The sequence below is a fragment of the Macrobrachium nipponense genome, chromosome 1 (assembly GCF_015104395.2).
Source record: "Macrobrachium nipponense isolate FS-2020 chromosome 1, ASM1510439v2, whole genome shotgun sequence".
NCBI classification, from domain to species: domain Eukaryota; kingdom Metazoa; phylum Arthropoda; class Malacostraca; order Decapoda; family Palaemonidae; genus Macrobrachium; species Macrobrachium nipponense.
In genome coordinates this window covers 95,187,880-95,195,536 of record NC_087200.1, presented here as the reverse complement: position 1 = coordinate 95,195,536, position 7,657 = coordinate 95,187,880, and the positions used below count along the sequence as shown (strand labels likewise).

Below are 7,657 nucleotides of genomic sequence, written 5' to 3'. Positions count from 1 at the left end.
TTTATACCTCTGATCACTTAATATAGTGAAGAGAATCCAGATAATCTTTTTACAATGACTGAATTCATTGTAAAAACCAAAGTCAAGAGTCAGAATAATTTTGTGTATTAGACTTTATTTACATGATCATTTGGTTTATATATTAGAATATAATCAGAACTATTTCTTTAAATTTGCAGCCATGATGGAAAGTTCATAGTTGCTGGAAGTGAGAATCAATGTATATACATTTGGAAAACTCATCACGATTACTCAAAATTCTCATCAGCCAGAAGAGACAGAAACTACTATTGGGAAGGAGTTAAAGGTAAGGCAGCTTTGATTTCATAGCTCAAGAATGCATTAATTTTTGTGTTAATACAGTATGACTGAAATTTAAAGATGATTATATTTAGATTTTATTCAAGTTCTTTGTTTTATTATTTCAGTAACTATGTAATGGCCTTATTGTGATTTAAAGAAGCAATAGCATAGTAGCAGATCTTTCAAAATATCAGGCCCAATGCACATTTTTCTCCATTATTTCATTTTCAGTTTTTATGTTTTAGAACTACCTGATAAACGAGACTCATTTCTTCTAGTCTTTGGATTGTTGACATCCACTTATTGTAGACCAGAGCATTGTATTTTGTACTTTAGGATGAACAGAACTATATGACATTTGTGATTACAGATCCATTCATCATAAATAACCTTATTTCATGTCCAACTCAGATATTCAGAAGTAGAAACCTTACTGTGTATGTGCCATCATACTCCATCATTCTGCAAAGCAAAGCTTTCTCATTCCACGATTTATTTTTGTTTAGTGAGTCAACTTATTACCGTCAGCTGATGACCAATGTCATCTCAAAGATACTGAGTGTTCCCCTTTTCTTTTTCAGTGCTGTTGCAAAAGGTTTCAGTGAGTTTCTGTACTTGCCATAATATTTGTAATAAACATCAGTAGTTTTTAAGTTCTGGTAATTGTTTTCAGTATGTAATGCCATTTTGGTAATATTTTTACCAAGTATTATGGAGTGTATGAGGTACTTTCTACTGAGTGTCATGGGCTGTGAAAGGTAAAGTTTTAACTTCTACCTACTTGATTTCACGTGTTATGCTGAGAAGAAGAGTTGTTCTAAAACCAGGGTGGTTAGTTAACTCGGTAAAAGTTTTTGCCATTTCCCTTGTATTGGTGGATGCCTTGCATTCGCTCCCCTTCTAACAATACTGTTTTAGATTTACCGAGTTAACCATGTCTCAGCATACGTACTTGTAGTAATTCTATGTCGTCCTTGGATAAAGACCTTCATAGGGAGTGCCTTTAGTGCAGAGCCAACAGTTCTCCCAATTTGATACATGTAGTGTGTAAGGATAGAGCCTTGAGTCAGTGGTATTTGTATACCCAGCAGCGTGCCTTTAAGCACGTTACTCCATCTGCTACTTTCAGCATCCCATCAAACTCCTCATCACTATGCAACCACAGCCGTCAAGTTTGAGTGTCTTCTGAGAAGGCTTTCTCCTCCATGTGTCATGAGTGGTCTGAATGTATGACATAGGCCTTATCCAGTCATTTCTTTTACACTACTAGCCTAAAGAAATTTCTTCCCCATCATTGTCTCCCTTTCTTAATTTCCTCCCAGTTACCCCTAGGAGGACCTGACAGTTTCATTACTAGCCACCCATGAAGTTTCCTGCCTTCACTACTGTTCAACTTTTCCTCCTGTTTCTGTTCTTGTGGTACCATCAATTTCATTAGGTGATTTGTGGCTAAGCTCTAGATGAGGTTTGATCTTTGCTTCTCCCGTGATTGACTTTTATGTATGAGTTGATTGCAGCTTCACAATATCATCCACATGGAGTCATGCTTCCAGAGCCTTGATGACTGTCTTTGAAGCTTCTGTTTTCATGGATTTGACCCTTTCTGCTGCTGCTTCTACATATTGGAGCTCTTTCACATATTTGTCTGGTCCAGGGCACTATCCTGTTGCTGCTTTACGTTTACTCCTTCCAAGAAGTACTTGACTGCTCTGGCTCCTTGACAGCTCCCATGTGTATTCAACCCTTATTTCTTAGATGTGTGATCCTGCATACTACTTGACTGCTTCTATGTTCTTAGCTTAATCTTACTTGCTTGCTCCTGTGAGTCTGCCCATGTATCTAGCTGCTGCAACCATTGCCATGATTTCACGAGTCTTGTACACTTTGATGTTCTTGATGGTTGGCCTTCTTGGCTGCTGCTGTCTAGGCCCCAACATTCTCATCTGCTGCCTTGTCTGTATGAAACCCGGCTTATCTTCTGTAGGGATTCCCTTGAACTTTCTGGTGCTGCTCCTTCAGCCTCCACTAGTAATAATGGGTAAGCTGCTTGCTGCAAGATTCTTTTGCTTAGTGGACCTCCCCCTTCTGCATCAATGATAGCCCCCTTACCCCATGCCCCATAGTTGTCAGAAACTTTGTAACAAAAAATTTTTTTTCTTCTCCCGATCTCCCGATGATCAATCTGTCCGTTAAGGGTTAATGATAATTTCCAGTAACCTCCTCCCTTCCCCATACCCTTCAAAGGAAGGATATTACAGCTGATTAGAGAAGCACTTCCCAGCAGGCTGATGGAGTCAGCAGTCATAAGCAAAAGGATTCTTCTTTTCAGCTCTTAGATGGTGGGTCTGGGTCCATTTCAAACACAATAATGCTATCTATGATTAATGGGTTTGTATATAATTGGCTTATTTCAAAACCTCTTTTTTGACTGCAAAAGTTTTTCAAGTTATCAAGCAATATTGCTATTTATTAAAAGAAACAAAAAAACATTCAGTAATCCTAGTAAAAAGGGCTTTCTTCAGACCATTCTTCCCTGCTGAAAAACAGCATGAATATTTTTATAAGATAGATAACCTGCATCTTATAGCCATTCTGAGGAAATTTCACAAGTTTATTATGATTGCGGACTAAGTTAGGAATCCATTTGATAATGTAGTGATCTGTTGAAATGAAATTGCTCAAGTAATTCACTAGTAAGTAAAACTTAAAGGGATTTTATTCCCAGTTTTGTGAAGGAAACATTCATAGATTATGAAGATGAAAAATGGCTTACTGTAGATTCCTAGTACAGTAACAGAGAAAGAGATGACTAATATGAGTTGGGTAATGCAGTTTGACATTATAACTTGTGCATGAGAAGCCAGATGCTAACAATGAAAATGGTAAGTGACCTTAATAATAAATGATCTAAAAAGGACCTGAAGAATGTTAACAGAAGGGGTATAGTTACATAGTTACATTGGATAGGAGACGTACCAAGTCTCTTAATTGGATTGGAGAAAAGTACAGTACAACATACAGTAGCGATGTAAGTGAAAATTAGTGCAGTGAAGTTCTTGGAAGGGAAGGTAATGGAATAAGTAGATAAAATAAGAATTAATTGGAATGGTTTAAAGATACAGAGTATAATGGCTGAGTAAGAATGAATCATAGGGAATAAATGAAAAGTATATGGCACAAAGCAAGGTATTTTTGTAGCAGGAAGCTTCAAGGATTCTTTAGAATCATCTGCAGTGTGCTGTGCGAGGCATATTGTAAGCAGTAACCTCTCTTATTAATTTCAGTTAGAGTATCTTACTAAGTGTTACAGACAATTTTTTGCCCTGATCATCTTTCCTGTATCTGTTTCAGCACACAGTGCTGTTGTGACATGCGCTGTGTTTGCTCCACATCCAGAGCTCGTGTTTAGTTTTATTGAACAACAACAAGAACTTCTCAATAAGACTACCGAGCAGCAGGAACAACAAAATGAACCAAATCCTTCAAGTCAAAATAAGGATAGTGGCACAACAAATAAAGGGTAAGCATCAATCAAGGCATTATAAAAAATCTTTTCATTACATTTCTTAAATCTTATTGTAGAGTGATTCAAGCAAAAGGCCATTAACCTTTCAATTCCCCCAAAAACTGTATTTTAAGGTGTAACTTGTAGGCCATTAATGTAGAATTGGACCTCTGTTATAATGTAGAACTGGACCTGTGTTATTTGTGCTAAAATCTTTGGTGTAAGTAGTCTTGTTTGTTGGTATATGTGACCCATTCCTTTCCTAAATTTGAAAGTTTTTTTTTTTAATTGCATGTACTGTACTGTATTATTTTATTTACTTTTAATTCTGTTTGTCAGTAGTGTGCAAATTCATAGCCGTTCGGTCTGTCATGAATATCAAAGAAAATGTTGCCAATCAGATAGATCTTAGTTGATGAAAATAGGATCCGTCTATGTCCTCCCTTAGTGACCTTTGGATTTGTATAGTACATATGTTTATATTTTCTTGGTATTAAAATTTTATGTAGTCTTCATGTTTCATGTATGGGACAAATTTATTAAAGGTGATCTTCCTTCAGTCTCACCAGTTAGTCCATCCTATTAGGTATAATCTCACTCTACTGGTATAGGTTTTACCTACCCTTAGTTATTGGTCTGTTACTTTTAATGGGGATCCAACATTTGGTCTAGCCCATTAGACTTCTAATGAGGACATAAATGAGTAGAGTTTTATACAGTGATAATGTGTAACTTGTAATGGATTTGTGCTTGTTTTCAGGTACGTGCTAGTTTCGGCTGACTTCAGCGGATGCATCAAAGTGTTTTTAAAGAAAGAAAAGCCCAAACATTCTTCATTACCTGCCTCTGCCTTAGTGTAATGATTTTAGTAACGTTTTATACTAATTGCATTCCAAAAATTATTTTTCATGAAATAAAGTCTTTTTATCTAAGCATTTACCAAGAAAGACCTAGACATTATGGTGAGATTTGTGTGCATAATGTTAAATTATTTAAGGGTGAAGAATTCAATGACATTGCATGAAAGTGTGACATAATATAATGCAGTAAGTGATATCTGATGTAATGATATATTTTAGTCAAAAATGGCCAGCTCTTCACACTGAATTCTGTTGTAATACTTAAGCTGTCTTTAGCATATCATTTTATTGTCATAAACCTTGTTATTTTTGCAAGTTGAGTTATTATCCTTTTCTAGAGAAGTCAAGTAAATGAAAAAAAGCTCATGATATACAGGAACAGTAAGATAGAAAACTGGTGGTATGTTAAAAAGGCTTTCTCAGTTATAAGTGGTTCGGACTGCTGAATGAAACTAAAGCTCTAACTGTACTTTGTGTAACTTTTGACTCCTCTTAATATTTATAACAATGACAAAATCAGTGCAACGTGTGTAATTTTTTTGTCCTGCCTTTACTAGAATATTGTTCTCTGGTGTGGGTGCCTGCTTCTCCCAGAGATTTATTACAGATGGTCTCTTGTTTGTCAGTTTTTCATAAGGTGTATTTAACAGAGACCATCGCTACGGCAACTGATCGCTGATGCTCTTTTCCAGGCCAAAGCAACCGTATTTGTTGAACAGCAGCACCAGTATGGAGTAAATGTACCATCCTGTTAAATTTCTCAGATCCAAAGGTCTCTTGTGCCTCTCACTATTGGACTGTGAAAGTGCCCCCCCCCTCTCCCCCAGGATGTGCAATTTGAACTTCAAAGGTTAAAACAAAGATTCACTGCATTAATGCCTTAAAACAATTCATTTTGTATTTTATATATATTTTGATCTATCTATTTATTGATTTATCTTTTTTCTTTTCTGATAAATGATCACTACTTTGTATTCTTCCCTGTTATCCTTGTTAACTTTTTCAAATGAACTCCATATTCTTTTGAAGCTTGAATTTCAAGTCAATGGCCCCTGCAAGCTTATTCCATATGTGTAGGGAATTATCTTCTGAGTAATGATGATCATATCATAAACATTATTATGATCTCATCATTTATTGATATGACATGTTTACACCAGCTTTCCATGTTATGGGTTTAGATGTCTAATTCATTATCTCCAGTCTTCTTGCTTGTGCACATATGTCTGAATTACCATTTGATGCAATCCAAGTCCTTGCCTCGACCCATTCTTCATGGTTTTCAGAATGTACTTACGGTGTTTGACATCCTGTGAGTTCATTATTCACTAGTGTTCCCTCTCTTTATTTGCTATCCATAGTCGGAAATATAGCACTATAAGTAAGGAAAAAGATCTATGAAACATGCAGAACTCCATCATTGACTATGTAATGATAAGGGAATACGATGAAGGAGTCCAAGTAATAGAAATAGATCAAACAAAAGAAATAACGCCATACAGGATATCCTCTGAACTAGTGCACTCTGACCAAGAGTGGAAAATATATAGTAGATATAAGAAAGCTAAAAGATTGCAAAGACAGACAAGCCTTGGTAGACATAGCTAGAAGAAATTATCAAATAAAACAGAAATACACCAAATGGCAAACAGAACTGGACAAAATATTAAGAAAGTTTAAGACAAAAACCAAAGTGCAAAAGGAAAGCAAATCAAGAATATTAAGAGAACTAATGAGGGCTAGAGGGAGGATAAAAAAGGAAGGGATAAAGTTTAGTAGTACAGAAAAGAAGAGGGTATGGCAGGTACAGGAGAGATTAATAGGTGAATACATTATTAGAGAAAAAATGAAGGAAGAGGGCATCAGGATTAAGGAGACAGCAGCCGAAATAAAATCCAAAGGGGGAGTAAGTCAATGGAGCAGCAGCCTTTTGGGACTTCAAGGAAAAACTCGACGGCACAAAACCTAACAATGTGGTGGGAGTAAGAAGCAAGGAAGGGAAAGTAATAGAAAATGTAGAAGGAATTAAAAGAGAATATGAACAATATTATAAAGATCTATTCGTATTAGAACAACCTAAAGATGAAATTGGCCTACTAGCTGATGAAATTACCCTCCAGTACCAGAAATGGATCTCCATAAGTGGGACAGGAAAAACTGGAAAAATCCAAAAGCCAAGTATTCACAAAGTGGAAAAGGCGGTATAGAACCTGAAGAATAAATACACCCCAGACAGTCAATGTATAAATAATATAATTATAAAAAGTACGGCCACAGAAATCACTGAAAGTATGGCACTCTTAATTGGAGACATTGAAGAGGAGTTAAACACTCCTGACGAATGGGAGAAAATTAAAATATCGCTGCATAAAAAAAGGAAGCAAAGTAGAATTAGAAAACGAGAGGGATATTCATTACTAGTAACATAAGCAAGGTATTTGAAAAAGTGAGGATGGAAAGAACGAAGGATGAGATGAAACCAGAAGATTAACCGGTTCCAGTGTGGTGGCATAGAAGGAAGATCCACAGTTGATCACTTGCTAACCCAGAATGCAGTGATTGACTGCAACTCAGTGTTGGGAACCCCAACGTACATATGGTTTTGGGATCTGAAGGACTGCATCAAAGAGATAGGGAAAATGATAGGTTGGAAAGATGCATGGTATGGTTGATAAGAAAAATGAATGAAAACGGCAAAGCAGTCATAAGATGCCCTGCGGGAGGCCCTGGCAGAAAATGAGAGGCAAGGTACAATTTACGGCCCAGAGGTATGCAGCATGGTGACAGACAGAGTGAATGATCTAACCAGGAAGAACATAACACTTATAAGAAATATAGCAATAGAGTCCCTAATATTTGTTGATGACATAATGTTCCCCACCAGCAGGAAAGAAGGAATAGAAATGGCAATTGGAAACTGCTGCACCCCAGAGCAGCTAAAGAAATTTACTTTTAATACTAAGCCAAGTAAGTCAGCAGTGCTAGTAAT

General features: G+C 36.5%; 1 protein-coding gene and 1 long non-coding RNA gene across 7 annotated transcripts in view; both read left to right on the top strand.

The window, feature by feature from the left end:
* Window positions 1-7,657, top strand: part of LOC135219486 (E3 ubiquitin-protein ligase HERC2-like) — a 294,113-nt gene that overhangs the window by 101,028 nt on the left and 185,428 nt on the right. The gene's annotated exons all lie outside the window — the stretch shown is intronic.
* On the top strand, window positions 151-4,979 carry LOC135219485 (uncharacterized). Its single transcript, XR_010315447.1, has 3 exons — window positions 151-307; window positions 3,655-3,823; window positions 4,569-4,979. It is a non-coding gene; the product is annotated as an uncharacterized LOC135219485 (long non-coding RNA).